Here is a 23167-nt window from a genome sequence, read left to right as displayed (position 1 = left end):
GGAGTGGAAGCGGAGAGATCGCACCAGATGCCAATTCTAGATCTTATCACACCTGTGGTCACTGCAGCAGCAGGTGAATCCACTTTGTCCAAAAGGGATCTATTCCATTCAATTGCAAATGATCTAGATAAGACAGAGAACTGCAGCACGGGGACATAGCCGAGTTGGTCAGGTTGAGTGGTGATGAGTTTGCTATTTGGATGAATAAAGAAAGTCAAAAGTGTGAAAGATAAAAAACAAAAGGAGGAAGTGTGAAAAGTGAATGGGCCAAATTGAGGTGCATATGAAGACGTATGCTTTCTTCCAATTCATTAAATCGGGCTAATATGAATCAGGTGAATTGAGTTCTGCTTTTGGAAACTGGGTTAAGAAGGGGTGCACCGTTCCTGGAGGTACTGCAATACCAGGTCAATGCGTGGAGTGGACAGAGCAAGCTCTTTTTCCATCTCCCTGTTCTAAAAATCCATTTAATATATGGTCCCCAGATAGGGGACGTATCAGATATTAAACTGATAAGAACAGATACTACACTTGATCTTAGCCAAAAGGCCGAGAAGCGATAACCAGAATTGGTTTGGGCCTCGAGTGGCACCCTGGCCTATGCCGGACACATCTTAGGGAGAGAGAGCGAGAGGGAGACAAACCCACGCCTACACAAGACATTTTGTCACCCAAGCCAACCCTTGAAAAGGCTGCTTTGCAGAGCAAAAACAAGAAGAATGGTGCGTTTTGCAGCCGCCGCCCACTGCAATGAATCTGAATAACTCCTCCTTTAGGGCGCAAGCAACTCCCCTCCCCCTTGCAGTCTTTCCAATTCACGATACAAAAAGACGGACAGGACAGGTTGCCTGACTTTCCGTCACTGCCACCCTTTGCCATCCTTACCCGTAGAAAGCCCTTTCATCATCCCCAAACCCTAATCTTTTCCCTTTCCTTCCCAGCCCCCAAACCCTGCCCTCTGTACCTTTCTCACCACCCGCTTCCCTTCTCCTGTCATCCCCCTACCACCCGGGAAAAAAAGAGATTGCCCCCTCCTTCCACTAGCCCACCCTCCCACCCAAAGAACAACTTCTTCTGCGCAGCTTGTTTTCTAGGCAGCAGCGCTATTGTGATGTCATCGGGGGGCATTGTGACAAGCCGCCAGTGTTCCGTCTCTTCATGTTGTGCACAGTTCAAACGGAAAATACATCAACAGGCAGACTACAGAAAAGCTTACTATCAAAGGTTAGAGGGGGGCTTTCTCAGAGGGCTTTTTACAGTTTTTCTATTCCCAATTAGCCGTTTAAGTGTACTTATTGAAAGTAGTAATTCTTTCATAGGCCGCCCTTTCTTAGTATTTGACGTTCCTTATATTGCGGTATGAGGCTTCGCAGTAGGTTGCAAACATTCATCACCCATGACTGTCCCCAATTGAGCTCAGAAGCTCAATGTCTATCATGACCTCTCTTTTAGAATGTCCAAGAGCAAGCAAACTATTCCTCCAGGAGAGGGCGCCAACAGACTACTAAAGAGATCATCATTACTCAAAGAAAACCCCAAAAACCAATGCATGATAGGAATAAACAGGTAACTTTCTTTGGAGTGGAAGCGGAGAGATCGCACCAGATGCCAATTCTAGATCTTATCACACCTGTGGTCACTGCAGCAGCAGGTGAATCCACTTTGTCCAAAAGGGATCTATTCCATTCAATTGCAAATGATCTAGATAAGACAGAGAACTGCAGCACGGGGACATAGCCGAGTTGGTCAGGTTGAGTGGTGATGAGTTTGCTATTTGGATGAATAAAGAAAGTCAAAAGTGTGAAAGATAAAAAACAAAAGGAGGAAGTGTGAAAAGTGAATGGGCCAAATTGAGGTGCATATGAAGACGTATGCTTTCTTCCAATTCATTAAATCGGGCTAATATGAATCAGGTGAATTGAGTTCTGCTTTTGGAAACTGGGTTAAGAAGGGGTGCACCGTTCCTGGAGGTACTGCAATACCAGGTCAATGCGTGGAGTGGACAGAGCAAGCTCTTTTTCCATCTCCCTGTTCTAAAAATCCATTTAATATATGGTCCCCAGATAGGGGACGTATCAGATATTAAACTGATAAGAACAGATACTACACTTGATCTTAGCCAAAAGGCCGAGAAGCGATAACCAGAATTGGTTTGGGCCTCGAGTGGCACCCTGGCCTATGCCGGACACATCTTAGGGAGAGAGAGCGAGAGGGAGACAAACCCACGCCTACACAAGACATTTTGTCACCCAAGCCAACCCTTGAAAAGGCTGCTTTGCAGAGCAAAAACAAGAAGAATGGTGCGTTTTGCAGCCGCCGCCCACTGCAATGAATCTGAATAACTCCTCCTTTAGGGCGCAAGCAACTCCCCTCCCCCTTGCAGTCTTTCCAATTCACGATACAAAAAGACGGACAGGACAGGTTGCCTGACTTTCCGTCACTGCCACCCTTTGCCATCCTTACCCGTAGAAAGCCCTTTCATCATCCCCAAACCCTAATCTTTTCCCTTTCCTTCCCAGCCCCCAAACCCTGCCCTCTGTACCTTTCTCACCACCCGCTTCCCTTCTCCTGTCATCCCCCTACCACCCGGGAAAAAAAGAGATTGCCCCCCTCCTTCCACTAGCCCACCCTCCCACCCAAAGAACAACTTCTTCTGCGCAGCTTGTTTTCTAGGCAGCAGCGCTATTGTGATGTCATCGGGGGGCATTGTGACAAGCCGCCAGTGTTCCGTCTCTTCATGTTGTGCACAGTTCAAACGGAAAATACATCAACAGGCAGACTACAGAAAAGCTTACTATCAAAGGTTAGAGGGGGGCTTTCTCAGAGGGCTTTTTACAGTTTTTCTATTCCCAATTAGCCGTTTAAGTGTACTTATTGAAAGTAGTAATTCTTTCATAGGCCGCCCTTTCTTAGTATTTGACGTTCCTTATATTGCGGTATGAGGCTTCGCAGTAGGTTGCAAACATTCATCACCCATGACTGTCCCCAATTGAGCTCAGAAGCTCAATGTCTATCATGACCTCTCTTTTAGAATGTCCAAGAGCAAGCAAACTATTCCTCCAGGAGAGGGCGCCAACAGACTACTAAAGAGATCATCATTACTCAAAGAAAACCCCAAAAACCAATGCATGATAGGAATAAACAGGTAACTTTCTTTGGAGTGGAAGCGGAGAGATCGCACCAGATGCCAATTCTAGATCTTATCACACCTGTGGTCACTGCAGCAGCAGGTGAATCCACTTTGTCCAAAAGGGATCTATTCCATTCAATTGCAAATGATCTAGATAAGACAGAGAACTGCAGCACGGGGACATAGCCGAGTTGGTCAGGTTGAGTGGTGATGAGTTTGCTATTTGGATGAATAAAGAAAGTCAAAAGTGTGAAAGATAAAAAACAAAAGGAGGAAGTGTGAAAAGTGAATGGGCCAAATTGAGGTGCATATGAAGACGTATGCTTTCTTCCAATTCATTAAATCGGGCTAATATGAATCAGGTGAATTGAGTTCTGCTTTTGGAAACTGGGTTAAGAAGGGGTGCACCGTTCCTGGAGGTACTGCAATACCAGGTCAATGCGTGGAGTGGACAGAGCAAGCTCTTTTTCCATCTCCCTGTTCTAAAAATCCATTTAATATATGGTCCCCAGATAGGGGACGTATCAGATATTAAACTGATAAGAACAGATACTACACTTGATCTTAGCCAAAAGGCCGAGAAGCGATAACCAGAATTGGTTTGGGCCTCGAGTGGCACCCTGGCCTATGCCGGACACATCTTAGGGAGAGAGAGCGAGAGGGAGACAAACCCACGCCTACACAAGACATTTTGTCACCCAAGCCAACCCTTGAAAAGGCTGCTTTGCAGAGCAAAAACAAGAAGAATGGTGCGTTTTGCAGCCGCCGCCCACTGCAATGAATCTGAATAACTCCTCCTTTAGGGCGCAAGCAACTCCCCTCCCCCTTGCAGTCTTTCCAATTCACGATACAAAAAGACGGACAGGACAGGTTGCCTGACTTTCCGTCACTGCCACCCTTTGCCATCCTTACCCGTAGAAAGCCCTTTCATCATCCCCAAACCCTAATCTTTTCCCTTTCCTTCCCAGCCCCCAAACCCTGCCCTCTGTACCTTTCTCACCACCCGCTTCCCTTCTCCTGTCATCCCCCTACCACCCGGGAAAAAAAGAGATTGCCCCCTCCTTCCACTAGCCCACCCTCCCACCCAAAGAACAACTTCTTCTGCGCAGCTTGTTTTCTAGGCAGCAGCGCTATTGTGATGTCATCGGGGGGCATTGTGACAAGCCGCCAGTGTTCCGTCTCTTCATGTTGTGCACAGTTCAAACGGAAAATACATCAACAGGCAGACTACAGAAAAGCTTACTATCAAAGGTTAGAGGGGGGCTTTCTCAGAGGGCTTTTTACAGTTTTTCTATTCCCAATTAGCCGTTTAAGTGTACTTATTGAAAGTAGTAATTCTTTCATAGGCCGCCCTTTCTTAGTATTTGACGTTCCTTATATTGCGGTATGAGGCTTCGCAGTAGGTTGCAAACATTCATCACCCATGACTGTCCCCAATTGAGCTCAGAAGCTCAATGTCTATCATGACCTCTCTTTTAGAATGTCCAAGAGCAAGCAAACTATTCCTCCAGGAGAGGGCGCCAACAGACTACTAAAGAGATCATCATTACTCAAAGAAAACCCCAAAAACCAATGCATGATAGGAATAAACAGGTAACTTTCTTTGGAGTGGAAGCGGAGAGATCGCACCAGATGCCAATTCTAGATCTTATCACACCTGTGGTCACTGCAGCAGCAGGTGAATCCACTTTGTCCAAAAGGGATCTATTCCATTCAATTGCAAATGATCTAGATAAGACAGAGAACTGCAGCACGGGGACATAGCCGAGTTGGTCAGGTTGAGTGGTGATGAGTTTGCTATTTGGATGAATAAAGAAAGTCAAAAGTGTGAAAGATAAAAAACAAAAGGAGGAAGTGTGAAAAGTGAATGGGCCAAATTGAGGTGCATATGAAGACGTATGCTTTCTTCCAATTCATTAAATCGGGCTAATATGAATCAGGTGAATCGAGTTCTGCTTTTGGAAACTGGGTTAAGAAGGGGTGCACCGTTCCTGGAGGTACTGCAATACCAGGTCAATGCGTGGAGTGGACAGAGCAAGCTCTTTTTCCATCTCCCTGTTCTAAAAATCCATTTAATATATGGTCCCCAGATAGGGGACGTATCAGATATTAAACTGATAAGAACAGATACTACACTTGATCTTAGCCAAAAGGCCGAGAAGCGATAACCAGAATTGGTTTGGGCCTCGAGTGGCACCCTGGCCTATGCCGGACACATCTTAGGGAGAGAGAGCGAGAGGGAGACAAACCCACGCCTACACAAGACATTTTGTCACCCAAGCCAACCCTTGAAAAGGCTGCTTTGCAGAGCAAAAACAAGAAGAATGGTGCGTTTTGCAGCCGCCGCCCACTGCAATGAATCTGAATAACTCCTCCTTTAGGGCGCAAGCAACTCCCCTCCCCCTTGCAGTCTTTCCAATTCACGATACAAAAAGACGGACAGGACAGGTTGCCTGACTTTCCGTCACTGCCACCCTTTGCCATCCTTACCCGTAGAAAGCCCTTTCATCATCCCCAAACCCTAATCTTTTCCCTTTCCTTCCCAGCCCCCAAACCCTGCCCTCTGTACCTTTCTCACCACCCGCTTCCCTTCTCCTGTCATCCCCCTACCACCCGGGAAAAAAAGAGATTGCCCCCTCCTTCCACTAGCCCACCCTCCCACCCAAAGAACAACTTCTTCTGCGCAGCTTGTTTTCTAGGCAGCAGCGCTATTGTGATGTCATCGGGGGGCATTGTGACAAGCCGCCAGTGTTCCGTCTCTTCATGTTGTGCACAGTTCAAACGGAAAATACATCAACAGGCAGACTACAGAAAAGCTTACTATCAAAGGTTAGAGGGGGGCTTTCTCAGAGGGCTTTTTACAGTTTTTCTATTCCCAATTAGCCGTTTAAGTGTACTTATTGAAAGTAGTAATTCTTTCATAGGCCGCCCTTTCTTAGTATTTGACGTTCCTTATATTGCGGTATGAGGCTTCGCAGTAGGTTGCAAACATTCATCACCCATGACTGTCCCCAATTGAGCTCAGAAGCTCAATGTCTATCATGACCTCTCTTTTAGAATGTCCAAGAGCAAGCAAACTATTCCTCCAGGAGAGGGCGCCAACAGACTACTAAAGAGATCATCATTACTCAAAGAAAACCCCAAAAACCAATGCATGATAGGAATAAACAGGTAACTTTCTTTGGAGTGGAAGCGGAGAGATCGCACCAGATGCCAATTCTAGATCTTATCACACCTGTGGTCACTGCAGCAGCAGGTGAATCCACTTTGTCCAAAAGGGATCTATTCCATTCAATTGCAAATGATCTAGATAAGACAGAGAACTGCAGCACGGGGACATAGCCGAGTTGGTCAGGTTGAGTGGTGATGAGTTTGCTATTTGGATGAATAAAGAAAGTCAAAAGTGTGAAAGATAAAAAACAAAAGGAGGAAGTGTGAAAAGTGAATGGGCCAAATTGAGGTGCATATGAAGACGTATGCTTTCTTCCAATTCATTAAATCGGGCTAATATGAATCAGGTGAATTGAGTTCTGCTTTTGGAAACTGGGTTAAGAAGGGGTGCACCGTTCCTGGAGGTACTGCAATACCAGGTCAATGCGTGGAGTGGACAGAGCAAGCTCTTTTTCCATCTCCCTGTTCTAAAAATCCATTTAATATATGGTCCCCAGATAGGGGACGTATCAGATATTAAACTGATAAGAACAGATACTACACTTGATCTTAGCCAAAAGGCCGAGAAGCGATAACCAGAATTGGTTTGGGCCTCGAGTGGCACCCTGGCCTATGCCGGACACATCTTAGGGAGAGAGAGCGAGAGGGAGACAAACCCACGCCTACACAAGACATTTTGTCACCCAAGCCAACCCTTGAAAAGGCTGCTTTGCAGAGCAAAAACAAGAAGAATGGTGCGTTTTGCAGCCGCCGCCCACTGCAATGAATCTGAATAACTCCTCCTTTAGGGCGCAAGCAACTCCCCTCCCCCTTGCAGTCTTTCCAATTCACGATACAAAAAGACGGACAGGACAGGTTGCCTGACTTTCCGTCACTGCCACCCTTTGCCATCCTTACCCGTAGAAAGCCCTTTCATCATCCCCAAACCCTAATCTTTTCCCTTTCCTTCCCAGCCCCCAAACCCTGCCCTCTGTACCTTTCTCACCACCCGCTTCCCTTCTCCTGTCATCCCCCTACCACCCGGGAAAAAAAGAGATTGCCCCCTCCTTCCACTAGCCCACCCTCCCACCCAAAGAACAACTTCTTCTGCGCAGCTTGTTTTCTAGGCAGCAGCGCTATTGTGATGTCATCGGGGGGCATTGTGACAAGCCGCCAGTGTTCCGTCTCTTCATGTTGTGCACAGTTCAAACGGAAAATACATCAACAGGCAGACTACAGAAAAGCTTACTATCAAAGGTTAGAGGGGGGCTTTCTCAGAGGGCTTTTTACAGTTTTTCTATTCCCAATTAGCCGTTTAAGTGTACTTATTGAAAGTAGTAATTCTTTCATAGGCCGCCCTTTCTTAGTATTTGACGTTCCTTATATTGCGGTATGAGGCTTCGCAGTAGGTTGCAAACATTCATCACCCATGACTGTCCCCAATTGAGCTCAGAAGCTCAATGTCTATCATGACCTCTCTTTTAGAATGTCCAAGAGCAAGCAAACTATTCCTCCAGGAGAGGGCGCCAACAGACTACTAAAGAGATCATCATTACTCAAAGAAAACCCCAAAAACCAATGCATGATAGGAATAAACAGGTAACTTTCTTTGGAGTGGAAGCGGAGAGATCGCACCAGATGCCAATTCTAGATCTTATCACACCTGTGGTCACTGCAGCAGCAGGTGAATCCACTTTGTCCAAAAGGGATCTATTCCATTCAATTGCAAATGATCTAGATAAGACAGAGAACTGCAGCACGGGGACATAGCCGAGTTGGTCAGGTTGAGTGGTGATGAGTTTGCTATTTGGATGAATAAAGAAAGTCAAAAGTGTGAAAGATAAAAAACAAAAGGAGGAAGTGTGAAAAGTGAATGGGCCAAATTGAGGTGCATATGAAGACGTATGCTTTCTTCCAATTCATTAAATCGGGCTAATATGAATCAGGTGAATTGAGTTCTGCTTTTGGAAACTGGGTTAAGAAGGGGTGCACCGTTCCTGGAGGTACTGCAATACCAGGTCAATGCGTGGAGTGGACAGAGCAAGCTCTTTTTCCATCTCCCTGTTCTAAAAATCCATTTAATATATGGTCCCCAGATAGGGGACGTATCAGATATTAAACTGATAAGAACAGATACTACACTTGATCTTAGCCAAAAGGCCGAGAAGCGATAACCAGAATTGGTTTGGGCCTCGAGTGGCACCCTGGCCTATGCCGGACACATCTTAGGGAGAGAGAGCGAGAGGGAGACAAACCCACGCCTACACAAGACATTTTGTCACCCAAGCCAACCCTTGAAAAGGCTGCTTTGCAGAGCAAAAACAAGAAGAATGGTGCGTTTTGCAGCCGCCGCCCACTGCAATGAATCTGAATAACTCCTCCTTTAGGGCGCAAGCAACTCCCCTCCCCCTTGCAGTCTTTCCAATTCACGATACAAAAAGACGGACAGGACAGGTTGCCTGACTTTCCGTCACTGCCACCCTTTGCCATCCTTACCCGTAGAAAGCCCTTTCATCATCCCCAAACCCTAATCTTTTCCCTTTCCTTCCCAGCCCCCAAACCCTGCCCTCTGTACCTTTCTCACCACCCGCTTCCCTTCTCCTGTCATCCCCCTACCACCCGGGAAAAAAAGAGATTGCCCCCTCCTTCCACTAGCCCACCCTCCCACCCAAAGAACAACTTCTTCTGCGCAGCTTGTTTTCTAGGCAGCAGCGCTATTGTGATGTCATCGGGGGGCATTGTGACAAGCCGCCAGTGTTCCGTCTCTTCATGTTGTGCACAGTTCAAACGGAAAATACATCAACAGGCAGACTACAGAAAAGCTTACTATCAAAGGTTAGAGGGGGGCTTTCTCAGAGGGCTTTTTACAGTTTTTCTATTCCCAATTAGCCGTTTAAGTGTACTTATTGAAAGTAGTAATTCTTTCATAGGCCGCCCTTTCTTAGTATTTGACGTTCCTTATATTGCGGTATGAGGCTTCGCAGTAGGTTGCAAACATTCATCACCCATGACTGTCCCCAATTGAGCTCAGAAGCTCAATGTCTATCATGACCTCTCTTTTAGAATGTCCAAGAGCAAGCAAACTATTCCTCCAGGAGAGGGCGCCAACAGACTACTAAAGAGATCATCATTACTCAAAGAAAACCCCAAAAACCAATGCATGATAGGAATAAACAGGTAACTTTCTTTGGAGTGGAAGCGGAGAGATCGCACCAGATGCCAATTCTAGATCTTATCACACCTGTGGTCACTGCAGCAGCAGGTGAATCCACTTTGTCCAAAAGGGATCTATTCCATTCAATTGCAAATGATCTAGATAAGACAGAGAACTGCAGCACGGGGACATAGCCGAGTTGGTCAGGTTGAGTGGTGATGAGTTTGCTATTTGGATGAATAAAGAAAGTCAAAAGTGTGAAAGATAAAAAACAAAAGGAGGAAGTGTGAAAAGTGAATGGGCCAAATTGAGGTGCATATGAAGACGTATGCTTTCTTCCAATTCATTAAATCGGGCTAATATGAATCAGGTGAATTGAGTTCTGCTTTTGGAAACTGGGTTAAGAAGGGGTGCACCGTTCCTGGAGGTACTGCAATACCAGGTCAATGCGTGGAGTGGACAGAGCAAGCTCTTTTTCCATCTCCCTGTTCTAAAAATCCATTTAATATATGGTCCCCAGATAGGGGACGTATCAGATATTAAACTGATAAGAACAGATACTACACTTGATCTTAGCCAAAAGGCCGAGAAGCGATAACCAGAATTGGTTTGGGCCTCGAGTGGCACCCTGGCCTATGCCGGACACATCTTAGGGAGAGAGAGCGAGAGGGAGACAAACCCACGCCTACACAAGACATTTTGTCACCCAAGCCAACCCTTGAAAAGGCTGCTTTGCAGAGCAAAAACAAGAAGAATGGTGCGTTTTGCAGCCGCCGCCCACTGCAATGAATCTGAATAACTCCTCCTTTAGGGCGCAAGCAACTCCCCTCCCCCTTGCAGTCTTTCCAATTCACGATACAAAAAGACGGACAGGACAGGTTGCCTGACTTTCCGTCACTGCCACCCTTTGCCATCCTTACCCGTAGAAAGCCCTTTCATCATCCCCAAACCCTAATCTTTTCCCTTTCCTTCCCAGCCCCCAAACCCTGCCCTCTGTACCTTTCTCACCACCCGCTTCCCTTCTCCTGTCATCCCCCTACCACCCGGGAAAAAAAGAGATTGCCCCCTCCTTCCACTAGCCCACCCTCCCACCCAAAGAACAACTTCTTCTGCGCAGCTTGTTTTCTAGGCAGCAGCGCTATTGTGATGTCATCGGGGGGCATTGTGACAAGCCGCCAGTGTTCCGTCTCTTCATGTTGTGCACAGTTCAAACGGAAAATACATCAACAGGCAGACTACAGAAAAGCTTACTATCAAAGGTTAGAGGGGGGCTTTCTCAGAGGGCTTTTTACAGTTTTTCTATTCCCAATTAGCCGTTTAAGTGTACTTATTGAAAGTAGTAATTCTTTCATAGGCCGCCCTTTCTTAGTATTTGACGTTCCTTATATTGCGGTATGAGGCTTCGCAGTAGGTTGCAAACATTCATCACCCATGACTGTCCCCAATTGAGCTCAGAAGCTCAATGTCTATCATGACCTCTCTTTTAGAATGTCCAAGAGCAAGCAAACTATTCCTCCAGGAGAGGGCGCCAACAGACTACTAAAGAGATCATCATTACTCAAAGAAAACCCCAAAAACCAATGCATGATAGGAATAAACAGGTAACTTTCTTTGGAGTGGAAGCGGAGAGATCGCACCAGATGCCAATTCTAGATCTTATCACACCTGTGGTCACTGCAGCAGCAGGTGAATCCACTTTGTCCAAAAGGGATCTATTCCATTCAATTGCAAATGATCTAGATAAGACAGAGAACTGCAGCACGGGGACATAGCCGAGTTGGTCAGGTTGAGTGGTGATGAGTTTGCTATTTGGATGAATAAAGAAAGTCAAAAGTGTGAAAGATAAAAAACAAAAGGAGGAAGTGTGAAAAGTGAATGGGCCAAATTGAGGTGCATATGAAGACGTATGCTTTCTTCCAATTCATTAAATCGGGCTAATATGAATCAGGTGAATTGAGTTCTGCTTTTGGAAACTGGGTTAAGAAGGGGTGCACCGTTCCTGGAGGTACTGCAATACCAGGTCAATGCGTGGAGTGGACAGAGCAAGCTCTTTTTCCATCTCCCTGTTCTAAAAATCCATTTAATATATGGTCCCCAGATAGGGGACGTATCAGATATTAAACTGATAAGAACAGATACTACACTTGATCTTAGCCAAAAGGCCGAGAAGCGATAACCAGAATTGGTTTGGGCCTCGAGTGGCACCCTGGCCTATGCCGGACACATCTTAGGGAGAGAGAGCGAGAGGGAGACAAACCCACGCCTACACAAGACATTTTGTCACCCAAGCCAACCCTTGAAAAGGCTGCTTTGCAGAGCAAAAACAAGAAGAATGGTGCGTTTTGCAGCCGCCGCCCACTGCAATGAATCTGAATAACTCCTCCTTTAGGGCGCAAGCAACTCCCCTCCCCCTTGCAGTCTTTCCAATTCACGATACAAAAAGACGGACAGGACAGGTTGCCTGACTTTCCGTCACTGCCACCCTTTGCCATCCTTACCCGTAGAAAGCCCTTTCATCATCCCCAAACCCTAATCTTTTCCCTTTCCTTCCCAGCCCCCAAACCCTGCCCTCTGTACCTTTCTCACCACCCGCTTCCCTTCTCCTGTCATCCCCCTACCACCCGGGAAAAAAAGAGATTGCCCCCTCCTTCCACTAGCCCACCCTCCCACCCAAAGAACAACTTCTTCTGCGCAGCTTGTTTTCTAGGCAGCAGCGCTATTGTGATGTCATCGGGGGGCATTGTGACAAGCCGCCAGTGTTCCGTCTCTTCATGTTGTGCACAGTTCAAACGGAAAATACATCAACAGGCAGACTACAGAAAAGCTTACTATCAAAGGTTAGAGGGGGGCTTTCTCAGAGGGCTTTTTACAGTTTTTCTATTCCCAATTAGCCGTTTAAGTGTACTTATTGAAAGTAGTAATTCTTTCATAGGCCGCCCTTTCTTAGTATTTGACGTTCCTTATATTGCGGTATGAGGCTTCGCAGTAGGTTGCAAACATTCATCACCCATGACTGTCCCCAATTGAGCTCAGAAGCTCAATGTCTATCATGACCTCTCTTTTAGAATGTCCAAGAGCAAGCAAACTATTCCTCCAGGAGAGGGCGCCAACAGACTACTAAAGAGATCATCATTACTCAAAGAAAACCCCAAAAACCAATGCATGATAGGAATAAACAGGTAACTTTCTTTGGAGTGGAAGCGGAGAGATCGCACCAGATGCCAATTCTAGATCTTATCACACCTGTGGTCACTGCAGCAGCAGGTGAATCCACTTTGTCCAAAAGGGATCTATTCCATTCAATTGCAAATGATCTAGATAAGACAGAGAACTGCAGCACGGGGACATAGCCGAGTTGGTCAGGTTGAGTGGTGATGAGTTTGCTATTTGGATGAATAAAGAAAGTCAAAAGTGTGAAAGATAAAAAACAAAAGGAGGAAGTGTGAAAAGTGAATGGGCCAAATTGAGGTGCATATGAAGACGTATGCTTTCTTCCAATTCATTAAATCGGGCTAATATGAATCAGGTGAATTGAGTTCTGCTTTTGGAAACTGGGTTAAGAAGGGGTGCACCGTTCCTGGAGGTACTGCAATACCAGGTCAATGCGTGGAGTGGACAGAGCAAGCTCTTTTTCCATCTCCCTGTTCTAAAAATCCATTTAATATATGGTCCCCAGATAGGGGACGTATCAGATATTAAACTGATAAGAACAGATACTACACTTGATCTTAGCCAAAAGGCCGAGAAGCGATAACCAGAATTGGTTTGGGCCTCGAGTGGCACCCTGGCCTATGCCGGACACATCTTAGGGAGAGAGAGCGAGAGGGAGACAAACCCACGCCTACACAAGACATTTTGTCACCCAAGCCAACCCTTGAAAAGGCTGCTTTGCAGAGCAAAAACAAGAAGAATGGTGCGTTTTGCAGCCGCCGCCCACTGCAATGAATCTGAATAACTCCTCCTTTAGGGCGCAAGCAACTCCCCTCCCCCTTGCAGTCTTTCCAATTCACGATACAAAAAGACGGACAGGACAGGTTGCCTGACTTTCCGTCACTGCCACCCTTTGCCATCCTTACCCGTAGAAAGCCCTTTCATCATCCCCAAACCCTAATCTTTTCCCTTTCCTTCCCAGCCCCCAAACCCTGCCCTCTGTACCTTTCTCACCACCCGCTTCCCTTCTCCTGTCATCCCCCTACCACCCGGGAAAAAAAGAGATTGCCCCCTCCTTCCACTAGCCCACCCTCCCACCCAAAGAACAACTTCTTCTGCGCAGCTTGTTTTCTAGGCAGCAGCGCTATTGTGATGTCATCGGGGGGCATTGTGACAAGCCGCCAGTGTTCCGTCTCTTCATGTTGTGCACAGTTCAAACGGAAAATACATCAACAGGCAGACTACAGAAAAGCTTACTATCAAAGGTTAGAGGGGGGCTTTCTCAGAGGGCTTTTTACAGTTTTTCTATTCCCAATTAGCCGTTTAAGTGTACTTATTGAAAGTAGTAATTCTTTCATAGGCCGCCCTTTCTTAGTATTTGACGTTCCTTATATTGCGGTATGAGGCTTCGCAGTAGGTTGCAAACATTCATCACCCATGACTGTCCCCAATTGAGCTCAGAAGCTCAATGTCTATCATGACCTCTCTTTTAGAATGTCCAAGAGCAAGCAAACTATTCCTCCAGGAGAGGGCGCCAACAGACTACTAAAGAGATCATCATTACTCAAAGAAAACCCCAAAAACCAATGCATGATAGGAATAAACAGGTAACTTTCTTTGGAGTGGAAGCGGAGAGATCGCACCAGATGCCAATTCTAGATCTTATCACACCTGTGGTCACTGCAGCAGCAGGTGAATCCACTTTGTCCAAAAGGGATCTATTCCATTCAATTGCAAATGATCTAGATAAGACAGAGAACTGCAGCACGGGGACATAGCCGAGTTGGTCAGGTTGAGTGGTGATGAGTTTGCTATTTGGATGAATAAAGAAAGTCAAAAGTGTGAAAGATAAAAAACAAAAGGAGGAAGTGTGAAAAGTGAATGGGCCAAATTGAGGTGCATATGAAGACGTATGCTTTCTTCCAATTCATTAAATCGGGCTAATATGAATCAGGTGAATCGAGTTCTGCTTTTGGAAACTGGGTTAAGAAGGGGTGCACCGTTCCTGGAGGTACTGCAATACCAGGTCAATGCGTGGAGTGGACAGAGCAAGCTCTTTTTCCATCTCCCTGTTCTAAAAATCCATTTAATATATGGTCCCCAGATAGGGGACGTATCAGATATTAAACTGATAAGAACAGATACTACACTTGATCTTAGCCAAAAGGCCGAGAAGCGATAACCAGAATTGGTTTGGGCCTCGAGTGGCACCCTGGCCTATGCCGGACACATCTTAGGGAGAGAGAGCGAGAGGGAGACAAACCCACGCCTACACAAGACATTTTGTCACCCAAGCCAACCCTTGAAAAGGCTGCTTTGCAGAGCAAAAACAAGAAGAATGGTGCGTTTTGCAGCCGCCGCCCACTGCAATGAATCTGAATAACTCCTCCTTTAGGGCGCAAGCAACTCCCCTCCCCCTTGCAGTCTTTCCAATTCACGATACAAAAAGACGGACAGGACAGGTTGCCTGACTTTCCGTCACTGCCACCCTTTGCCATCCTTACCCGTAGAAAGCCCTTTCATCATCCCCAAACCCTAATCTTTTCCCTTTCCTTCCCAGCCCCCAAACCCTGCCCTCTGTACCTTTCTCACCACCCGCTTCCCTTCTCCTGTCATCCCCCTACCACCCGGGAAAAAAAGAGATTGCCCCCTCCTTCCACTAGCCCACCCTCCCACCCAAAGAACAACTTCTTCTGCGCAGCTTGTTTTCTAGGCAGCAGCGCTATTGTGATGTCATCGGGGGGCATTGTGACAAGCCGCCAGTGTTCCGTCTCTTCATGTTGTGCACAGTTCAAACGGAAAATACATCAACAGGCAGACTACAGAAAAGCTTACTATCAAAGGTTAGAGGGGGGCTTTCTCAGAGGGCTTTTTACAGTTTTTCTATTCCCAATTAGCCGTTTAAGTGTACTTATTGAAAGTAGTAATTCTTTCATAGGCCGCCCTTTCTTAGTATTTGACGTTCCTTATATTGCGGTATGAGGCTTCGCAGTAGGTTGCAAACATTCATCACCCATGACTGTCCCCAATTGAGCTCAGAAGCTCAATGTCTATCATGACCTCTCTTTTAGAATGTCCAAGAGCAAGCAAACTATTCCTCCAGGAGAGGGCGCCAACAGACTACTAAAGAGATCATCATTACTCAAAGAAAACCCCAAAAACCAATGCATGATAGGAATAAACAGGTAACTTTCTTTGGAGTGGAAGCGGAGAGATCGCACCAGATGCCAATTCTAGATCTTATCACACCTGTGGTCACTGCAGCAGCAGGTGAATCCACTTTGTCCAAAAGGGATCTATTCCATTCAATTGCAAATTATCTAGATAAGACAGAGAACTGCAGCACGGGGACATAGCCGAGTTGGTCAGGTTGAGTGGTGATGAGTTTGCTATTTGGATGAATAAAGAAAGTCAAAAGTGTGAAAGATAAAAAACAAAAGGAGGAAGTGTGAAAAGTGAATGGGCCAAATTGAGGTGCATATGAAGACGTATGCTTTCTTCCAATTCATTAAATCGGGCTAATATGAATCAGGTGAATTGAGTTCTGCTTTTGGAAACTGGGTTAAGAAGGGGTGCACCGTTCCTGGAGGTACTGCAATACCAGGTCAATGCGTGGAGTGGACAGAGCAAGCTCTTTTTCCATCTCCCTGTTCTAAAAATCCATTTAATATATGGTCCCCAGATAGGGGACGTATCAGATATTAAACTGATAAGAACAGATACTACACTTGATCTTAGCCAAAAGGCCGAGAAGCGATAACCAGAATTGGTTTGGGCCTCGAGTGGCACCCTGGCCTATGCCGGACACATCTTAGGGAGAGAGAGCGAGAGGGAGACAAACCCACGCCTACACAAGACATTTTGTCACCCAAGCCAACCCTTGAAAAGGCTGCTTTGCAGAGCAAAAACAAGAAGAATGGTGCGTTTTGCAGCCGCCGCCCACTGCAATGAATCTGAATAACTCCTCCTTTAGGGCGCAAGCAACTCCCCTCCCCCTTGCAGTCTTTCCAATTCACGATACAAAAAGACGGACAGGACAGGTTGCCTGACTTTCCGTCACTGCCACCCTTTGCCATCCTTACCCGTAGAAAGCCCTTTCATCATCCCCAAACCCTAATCTTTTCCCTTTCCTTCCCAGCCCCCAAACCCTGCCCTCTGTACCTTTCTCACCACCCGCTTCCCTTCTCCTGTCATCCCCCTACCACCCGGGAAAAAAAGAGATTGCCCCCTCCTTCCACTAGCCCACCCTCCCACCCAAAGAACAACTTCTTCTGCGCAGCTTGTTTTCTAGGCAGCAGCGCTATTGTGATGTCATCGGGGGGCATTGTGACAAGCCGCCAGTGTTCCGTCTCTTCATGTTGTGCACAGTTCAAACGGAAAATACATCAACAGGCAGACTACAGAAAAGCTTACTATCAAAGGTTAGAGGGGGGCTTTCTCAGAGGGCTTTTTACAGTTTTTCTATTCCCAATTAGCCGTTTAAGTGTACTTATTGAAAGTAGTAATTCTTTCATAGGCCGCCCTTTCTTAGTATTTGACGTTCCTTATATTGCGGTATGAGGCTTCGCAGTAGGTTGCAAACATTCATCACCCATGACTGTCCCCAATTGAGCTCAGAAGCTCAATGTCTATCATGACCTCTCTTTTAGAATGTCCAAGAGCAAGCAAACTATTCCTCCAGGAGAGGGCGCCAACAGACTACTAAAGAGATCATCATTACTCAAAGAAAACCCCAAAAACCAATGCATGATAGGAATAAACAGGTAACTTTCTTTGGAGTGGAAGCGGAGAGATCGCACCAGATGCCAATTCTAGATCTTATCACACCTGTGGTCACTGCAGCAGCAGGTGAATCCACTTTGTCCAAAAGGGATCTATTCCATTCAATTGCAAATGATCTAGATAAGACAGAGAATTGCAGCACGGGGACATAGCCGAGTTGGTCAGGTTGAGTGGTGATGAGTTTGCTATTTGGATGAATAAAGAAAGTCAAAAGTGTGAAAGATAAAAAACAAAAGGAGGAAGTGTGAAAAGTGAATGGGCCAAATTGAGGTGCATATGAAGACGTATGCTTTCTTCCAATTCATTAAATCGGGCTAATATGAATCAGGTGAATCGAGTTCTGCTTTTGGAAACTGGGTTAAGAAGGGGTGCACCGTTCCTGGAGGTACTGCAATACCAGGTCAATGCGTGGAGTGGACAGAGCAAGCTCTTTTTCCATCTCCCTGTTCTAAAAATCCATTTAATATATGGTCCCCAGATAGGGGACGTATCAGATATTAAACTGATAAGAACAGATACTACACTTGATCTTAGCCAAAAGGCCGAGAAGCGATAACCAGAATTGGTTTGGGCCTCGAGTGGCACCCTGGCCTATGCCGGACACATCTTAGGGAGAGAGAGCGAGAGGGAGACAAACCCACGCCTACACAAGACATTTTGTCACCCAAGCCAACCCTTGAAAAGGCTGCTTTGCAGAGCAAAAACAAGAAGAATGGTGCGTTTTGCAGCCGCCGCCCACTGCAATGAATCTGAATAACTCCTCCTTTAGGGCGCAAGCAACTCCCCTCCCCCTTGCAGTCTTTCCAATTCACGATACAAAAAGACGGACAGGACAGGTTGCCTGACTTTCCGTCACTGCCACCCTTTGCCATCCTTACCCGTAGAAAGCCCTTTCATCATCCCCAAACCCTAATCTTTTCCCTTTCCTTCCCAGCCCCCAAACCCTGCCCTCTGTACCTTTCTCACCACCCGCTTCCCTTCTCCTGTCATCCCCCTACCACCCGGGAAAAAAAGAGATTGCCCCCTCCTTCCACTAGCCCACCCTCCCACCCAAAGAACAACTTCTTCTGCGCAGCTTGTTTTCTAGGCAGCAGCGCTATTGTGATGTCATCGGGGGGCATTGTGACAAGCCGCCAGTGTTCCGTCTCTTCATGTTGTGCACAGTTCAAACGGAAAATACATCAACAGGCAGACTACAGAAAAGCTTACTATCAAAGGTTAGAGGGGGGCTTTCTCAGAGGGCTTTTTACAGTTTTTCTATTCCCAATTAGCCGTTTAAGTGTACTTATTGAAAGTAGTAATTCTTTCATAGGCCGCCCTTTCTTAGTATTTGACGTTCCTTATATTGCGGTATGAGGCTTCGCAGTAGGTTGCAAACATTCATCACCCATGACTGTCCCCAATTGAGCTCAGAAGCTCAATGTCTATCATGACCTCTCTTTTAGAATGTCCAAGAGCAAGCAAACTATTCCTCCAGGAGAGGGCGCCAACAGACTACTAAAGAGATCATCATTACTCAAAGAAAACCCCAAAAACCAATGCATGATAGGAATAAACAGGTAACTTTCTTTGGAGTGGAAGCGGAGAGATCGCACCAGATGCCAATTCTAGATGTTATCACACCTGTGGTCACTGCAGCAGCAGGTGAATCCACTTTGTCCAAAAGGGATCTATTCCATTCAATTGCAAATGATCTAGATAAGACAGAGAACTGCAGCACGGGGACATAGCCGAGTTGGTCAGGTTGAGTGGTGATGAGTTTGCTATTTGGATGAATAAAGAAAGTCAAAAGTGTGAAAGATAAAAAACAAAAGGAGGAAGTGTGAAAAGTGAATGGGCCAAATTGAGGTGCATATGAAGACGTATGCTTTCTTCCAATTCATTAAATCGGGCTAATATGAATCAGGTGAATTGAGTTCTGCTTTTGGAAACTGGGTTAAGAAGGGGTGCACCGTTCCTGGAGGTACTGCAATACCAGGTCAATGCGTGGAGTGGACAGAGCAAGCTCTTTTTCCATCTCCCTGTTCTAAAAATCCATTTAATATATGGTCCCCAGATAGGGGACGTATCAGATATTAAACTGATAAGAACAGATACTACACTTGATCTTAGCCAAAAGGCCGAGAAGCGATAACCAGAATTGGTTTGGGCCTCGAGTGGCACCCTGGCCTATGCCGGACACATCTTAGGGAGAGAGAGCGAGAGGGAGACAAACCCACGCCTACACAAGACATTTTGTCACCCAAGCCAACCCTTGAAAAGGCTGCTTTGCAGAGCAAAAACAAGAAGAATGGTGCGTTTTGCAGCCGCCGCCCACTGCAATGAATCTGAATAACTCCTCCTTTAGGGCGCAAGCAACTCCCCTCCCCCTTGCAGTCTTTCCAATTCACGATACAAAAAGACGGACAGGACAGGTTGCCTGACTTTCCGTCACTGCCACCCTTTGCCATCCTTACCCGTAGAAAGCCCTTTCATCATCCCCAAACCCTAATCTTTTCCCTTTCCTTCCCAGCCCCCAAACCCTGCCCTCTGTACCTTTCTCACCACCCGCTTCCCTTCTCCTGTCATCCCCCTACCACCCGGGAAAAAAAGAGATTGCCCCCTCCTTCCACTAGCCCACCCTCCCACCCAAAGAACAACTTCTTCTGCGCAGCTTGTTTTCTAGGCAGCAGCGCTATTGTGATGTCATCGGGGGGCATTGTGACAAGCCGCCAGTGTTCCGTCTCTTCATGTTGTGCACAGTTCAAACGGAAAATACATCAACAGGCAGACTACAGAAAAGCTTACTATCAAAGGTTAGAGGGGGGCTTTCTCAGAGGGCTTTTTACAGTTTTTCTATTCCCAATTAGCCGTTTAAGTGTACTTATTGAAAGTAGTAATTCTTTCATAGGCCGCCCTTTCTTAGTATTTGACGTTCCTTATATTGCGGTATGAGGCTTCGCAGTAGGTTGCAAACATTCATCACCCATGACTGTCCCCAATTGAGCTCAGAAGCTCAATGTCTATCATGACCTCTCTTTTAGAATGTCCAAGAGCAAGCAAACTATTCCTCCAGGAGAGGGCGCCAACAGACTACTAAAGAGATCATCATTACTCAAAGAAAACCCCAAAAACCAATGCATGATAGGAATAAACAGGTAACTTTCTTTGGAGTGGAAGCGGAGAGATCGCACCAGATGCCAATTCTAGATCTTATCACACCTGTGGTCACTGCAGCAGCAGGTGAATCCACTTTGTCCAAAAGGGATCTATTCCATTCAATTGCAAATGATCTAGATAAGACAGAGAATTGCAGCACGGGGACATAGCCGAGTTGGTCAGGTTGAGTGGTGATGAGTTTGCTATTTGGATGAATAAAGAAAGTCAAAAGTGTGAAAGATAAAAAACAAAAGGAGGAAGTGTGAAAAGTGAATGGGCCAAATTGAGGTGCATATGAAGACGTATGCTTTCTTCCAATTCATTAAATCGGGCTAATATGAATCAGGTGAATCGAGTTCTGCTTTTGGAAACTGGGTTAAGAAGGGGTGCACCGTTCCTGGAGGTACTGCAATACCAGGTCAATGCGTGGAGTGGACAGAGCAAGCTCTTTTTCCATCTCCCTGTTCTAAAAATCCATTTAATATATGGTCCCCAGATAGGGGACGTATCAGATATTAAACTGATAAGAACAGATACTACACTTGATCTTAGCCAAAAGGCCGAGAAGCGATAACCAGAATTGGTTTGGGCCTCGAGTGGCACCCTGGCCTATGCCGGACACATCTTAGGGAGAGAGAGCGAGAGGGAGACAAACCCACGCCTACACAAGACATTTTGTCACCCAAGCCAACCCTTGAAAAGGCTGCTTTGCAGAGCAAAAACAAGAAGAATGGTGCGTTTTGCAGCCGCCGCCCACTGCAATGAATCTGAATAACTCCTCCTTTAGGGCGCAAGCAACTCCCCTCCCCCTTGCAGTCTTTCCAATTCACGATACAAAAAGACGGACAGGACAGGTTGCCTGACTTTCCGTCACTGCCACCCTTTGCCATCCTTACCCGTAGAAAGCCCTTTCATCATCCCCAAACCCTAATCTTTTCCCTTTCCTTCCCAGCCCCCAAACCCTGCCCTCTGTACCTTTCTCACCACCCGCTTCCCTTCTCCTGTCATCCCCCTACCACCCGGGAAAAAAAGAGATTGCCCCCTCCTTCCACTAGCCCACCCTCCCACCCAAAGAACAACTTCTTCTGCGCAGCTTGTTTTCTAGGCAGCAGCGCTATTGTGATGTCATCGGGGGGCATTGTGACAAGCCGCCAGTGTTCCGTCTCTTCATGTTGTGCACAGTTCAAACGGAAAATACATCAACAGGCAGACTACAGAAAAGCTTACTATCAAAGGTTAGAGGGGGGCTTTCTCAGAGGGCTTTTTACAGTTTTTCTATTCCCAATTAGCCGTTTAAGTGTACTTATTGAAAGTAGTAATTCTTTCATAGGCCGCCCTTTCTTAGTATTTGACGTTCCTTATATTGCGGTATGAGGCTTCGCAGTAGGTTGCAAACATTCATCACCCATGACTGTCCCCAATTGAGCTCAGAAGCTCAATGTCTATCATGACCTCTCTTTTAGAATGTCCAAGAGCAAGCAAACTATTCCTCCAGGAGAGGGCGCCAACAGACTACTAAAGAGATCATCATTACTCAAAGAAAACCCCAAAAACCAATGCATGATAGGAATAAACAGGTAACTTTCTTTGGAGTGGAAGCGGAGAGATCGCACCAGATGCCAATTCTAGATCTTATCACACCTGTGGTCACTGCAGCAGCAGGTGAATCCACTTTGTCCAAAAGGGATCTATTCCATTCAATTGCAAATGATCTAGATAAGACAGAGAACTGCAGCACGGGGACATAGCCGAGTTGGTCAGGTTGAGTGGTGATGAGTTTGCTATTTGGATGAATAAAGAAAGTCAAAAGTGTGAAAGATAAAAAACAAAAGGAGGAAGTGTGAAAAGTGAATGGGCCAAATTGAGGTGCATATGAAGACGTATGCTTTCTTCCAATTCATTAAATCGGGCTAATATGAATCAGGTGAATTGAGTTCTGCTTTTGGAAACTGGGTTAAGAAGGGGTGCACCGTTCCTGGAGGTACTGCAATACCAGGTCAATGCGTGGAGTGGACAGAGCAAGCTCTTTTTCCATCTCCCTGTTCTAAAAATCCATTTAATATATGGTCCCCAGATAGGGGACGTATCAGATATTAAACTGATAAGAACAGATACACACTTGATCTTAGCCAAAAGGCCGAGAAGCGATAACCAGAATTGGTTTGGGCCTCGAGTGGCACCCTGGCCTATGCCGGACACATCTTAGGGAGAGAGAGCGAGAGGGAGACAAACCCACGCCTACACAAGACATTTTGTCACCCAAGCCAACCCTTGAAAAGGCTGCTTTGCAGAGCAAAAACAAGAAGAATGGTGCGTTTTGCAGCCGCCGCCCACTGCAATGAATCTGAATAACTCCTCCTTTAGGGCGCAAGCAACTCCCCTCCCCCCTTGCAGTCTTTCCAATTCACGATACAAAAAGACGGACAGGACAGGTTGCCTGACTTTCCGTCACTGCCACCCTTTGCCATCCTTACCCGTAGAAAGCCCTTTCATCATCCCCAAACCCTAATCTTTTCCCTTTCCTTCCCAGCCCCCAAACCCTGCCCTCTGTACCTTTCTCACCACCCGCTTCCCTTCTCCTGTCATCCCCCTACCACCCGGGAAAAAAAGAGATTGCCCCCTCCTTCCACTAGCCCACCCTCCCACCCAAAGAACAACTTCTT

At 46.3% G+C, this 23167-nt stretch overlaps 15 non-coding genes across 15 annotated transcripts; all 15 read right to left on the bottom strand.

Moving 5' to 3' along the window:
- Positions 1–370: 370 nt before the first annotated feature.
- Positions 371–561, bottom strand: LOC142262651 (U2 spliceosomal RNA). The gene has a single exon (XR_012729980.1). It is a non-coding gene; the product is annotated as a U2 spliceosomal RNA (small nuclear RNA).
- Positions 562–1948: 1387 nt separating this feature from the next.
- Positions 1949–2139, bottom strand: LOC142262650 (U2 spliceosomal RNA). The gene has a single exon (XR_012729979.1). It is a non-coding gene; the product is annotated as a U2 spliceosomal RNA (small nuclear RNA).
- Positions 2140–3527: 1388 nt separating this feature from the next.
- LOC142262649 (U2 spliceosomal RNA) lies at positions 3528–3718 on the bottom strand. Its single transcript, XR_012729978.1, has one exon. It is a non-coding gene; the product is annotated as a U2 spliceosomal RNA (small nuclear RNA).
- A 1387-nt stretch (positions 3719–5105) lies between these two features.
- Positions 5106–5296, bottom strand: LOC142262648 (U2 spliceosomal RNA). The gene has a single exon (XR_012729977.1). It is a non-coding gene; the product is annotated as a U2 spliceosomal RNA (small nuclear RNA).
- A 1387-nt stretch (positions 5297–6683) lies between these two features.
- LOC142262646 (U2 spliceosomal RNA) lies at positions 6684–6874 on the bottom strand. Its single transcript, XR_012729976.1, has one exon. It is a non-coding gene; the product is annotated as a U2 spliceosomal RNA (small nuclear RNA).
- A 1387-nt stretch (positions 6875–8261) lies between these two features.
- Positions 8262–8452, bottom strand: LOC142262645 (U2 spliceosomal RNA). The gene has a single exon (XR_012729975.1). It is a non-coding gene; the product is annotated as a U2 spliceosomal RNA (small nuclear RNA).
- A 1387-nt stretch (positions 8453–9839) lies between these two features.
- On the bottom strand, positions 9840–10030 carry LOC142262644 (U2 spliceosomal RNA). The gene has a single exon (XR_012729974.1). It is a non-coding gene; the product is annotated as a U2 spliceosomal RNA (small nuclear RNA).
- A 1387-nt stretch (positions 10031–11417) lies between these two features.
- Positions 11418–11608, bottom strand: LOC142262643 (U2 spliceosomal RNA). Its single transcript, XR_012729973.1, has one exon. It is a non-coding gene; the product is annotated as a U2 spliceosomal RNA (small nuclear RNA).
- A 1387-nt stretch (positions 11609–12995) lies between these two features.
- Positions 12996–13186, bottom strand: LOC142262642 (U2 spliceosomal RNA). The gene has a single exon (XR_012729972.1). It is a non-coding gene; the product is annotated as a U2 spliceosomal RNA (small nuclear RNA).
- Positions 13187–14573: 1387 nt separating this feature from the next.
- LOC142262640 (U2 spliceosomal RNA) lies at positions 14574–14764 on the bottom strand. The gene has a single exon (XR_012729970.1). It is a non-coding gene; the product is annotated as a U2 spliceosomal RNA (small nuclear RNA).
- A 1387-nt stretch (positions 14765–16151) lies between these two features.
- On the bottom strand, positions 16152–16342 carry LOC142262639 (U2 spliceosomal RNA). The gene has a single exon (XR_012729969.1). It is a non-coding gene; the product is annotated as a U2 spliceosomal RNA (small nuclear RNA).
- Positions 16343–17729: 1387 nt separating this feature from the next.
- LOC142262638 (U2 spliceosomal RNA) lies at positions 17730–17920 on the bottom strand. The gene has a single exon (XR_012729968.1). It is a non-coding gene; the product is annotated as a U2 spliceosomal RNA (small nuclear RNA).
- Positions 17921–19307: 1387 nt separating this feature from the next.
- Positions 19308–19498, bottom strand: LOC142262637 (U2 spliceosomal RNA). Its single transcript, XR_012729967.1, has one exon. It is a non-coding gene; the product is annotated as a U2 spliceosomal RNA (small nuclear RNA).
- A 1387-nt stretch (positions 19499–20885) lies between these two features.
- Positions 20886–21076, bottom strand: LOC142262635 (U2 spliceosomal RNA). Its single transcript, XR_012729966.1, has one exon. It is a non-coding gene; the product is annotated as a U2 spliceosomal RNA (small nuclear RNA).
- A 1387-nt stretch (positions 21077–22463) lies between these two features.
- Positions 22464–22653, bottom strand: LOC142262659 (U2 spliceosomal RNA). The gene has a single exon (XR_012729987.1). It is a non-coding gene; the product is annotated as a U2 spliceosomal RNA (small nuclear RNA).
- Between the last annotated feature and the right edge of the window lie 514 nt (positions 22654–23167).

The sequence above is a fragment of the Anomaloglossus baeobatrachus genome, unplaced genomic scaffold (genome assembly GCF_048569485.1).
Source record: "Anomaloglossus baeobatrachus isolate aAnoBae1 unplaced genomic scaffold, aAnoBae1.hap1 Scaffold_2481, whole genome shotgun sequence".
In the NCBI taxonomy this organism is placed as follows: Eukaryota; Metazoa; Chordata; class Amphibia; order Anura; family Aromobatidae; genus Anomaloglossus; species Anomaloglossus baeobatrachus.
Note: the sequence above shows the minus strand (reverse complement) of the source record. Positions and strands in the feature narration are given on the sequence as shown.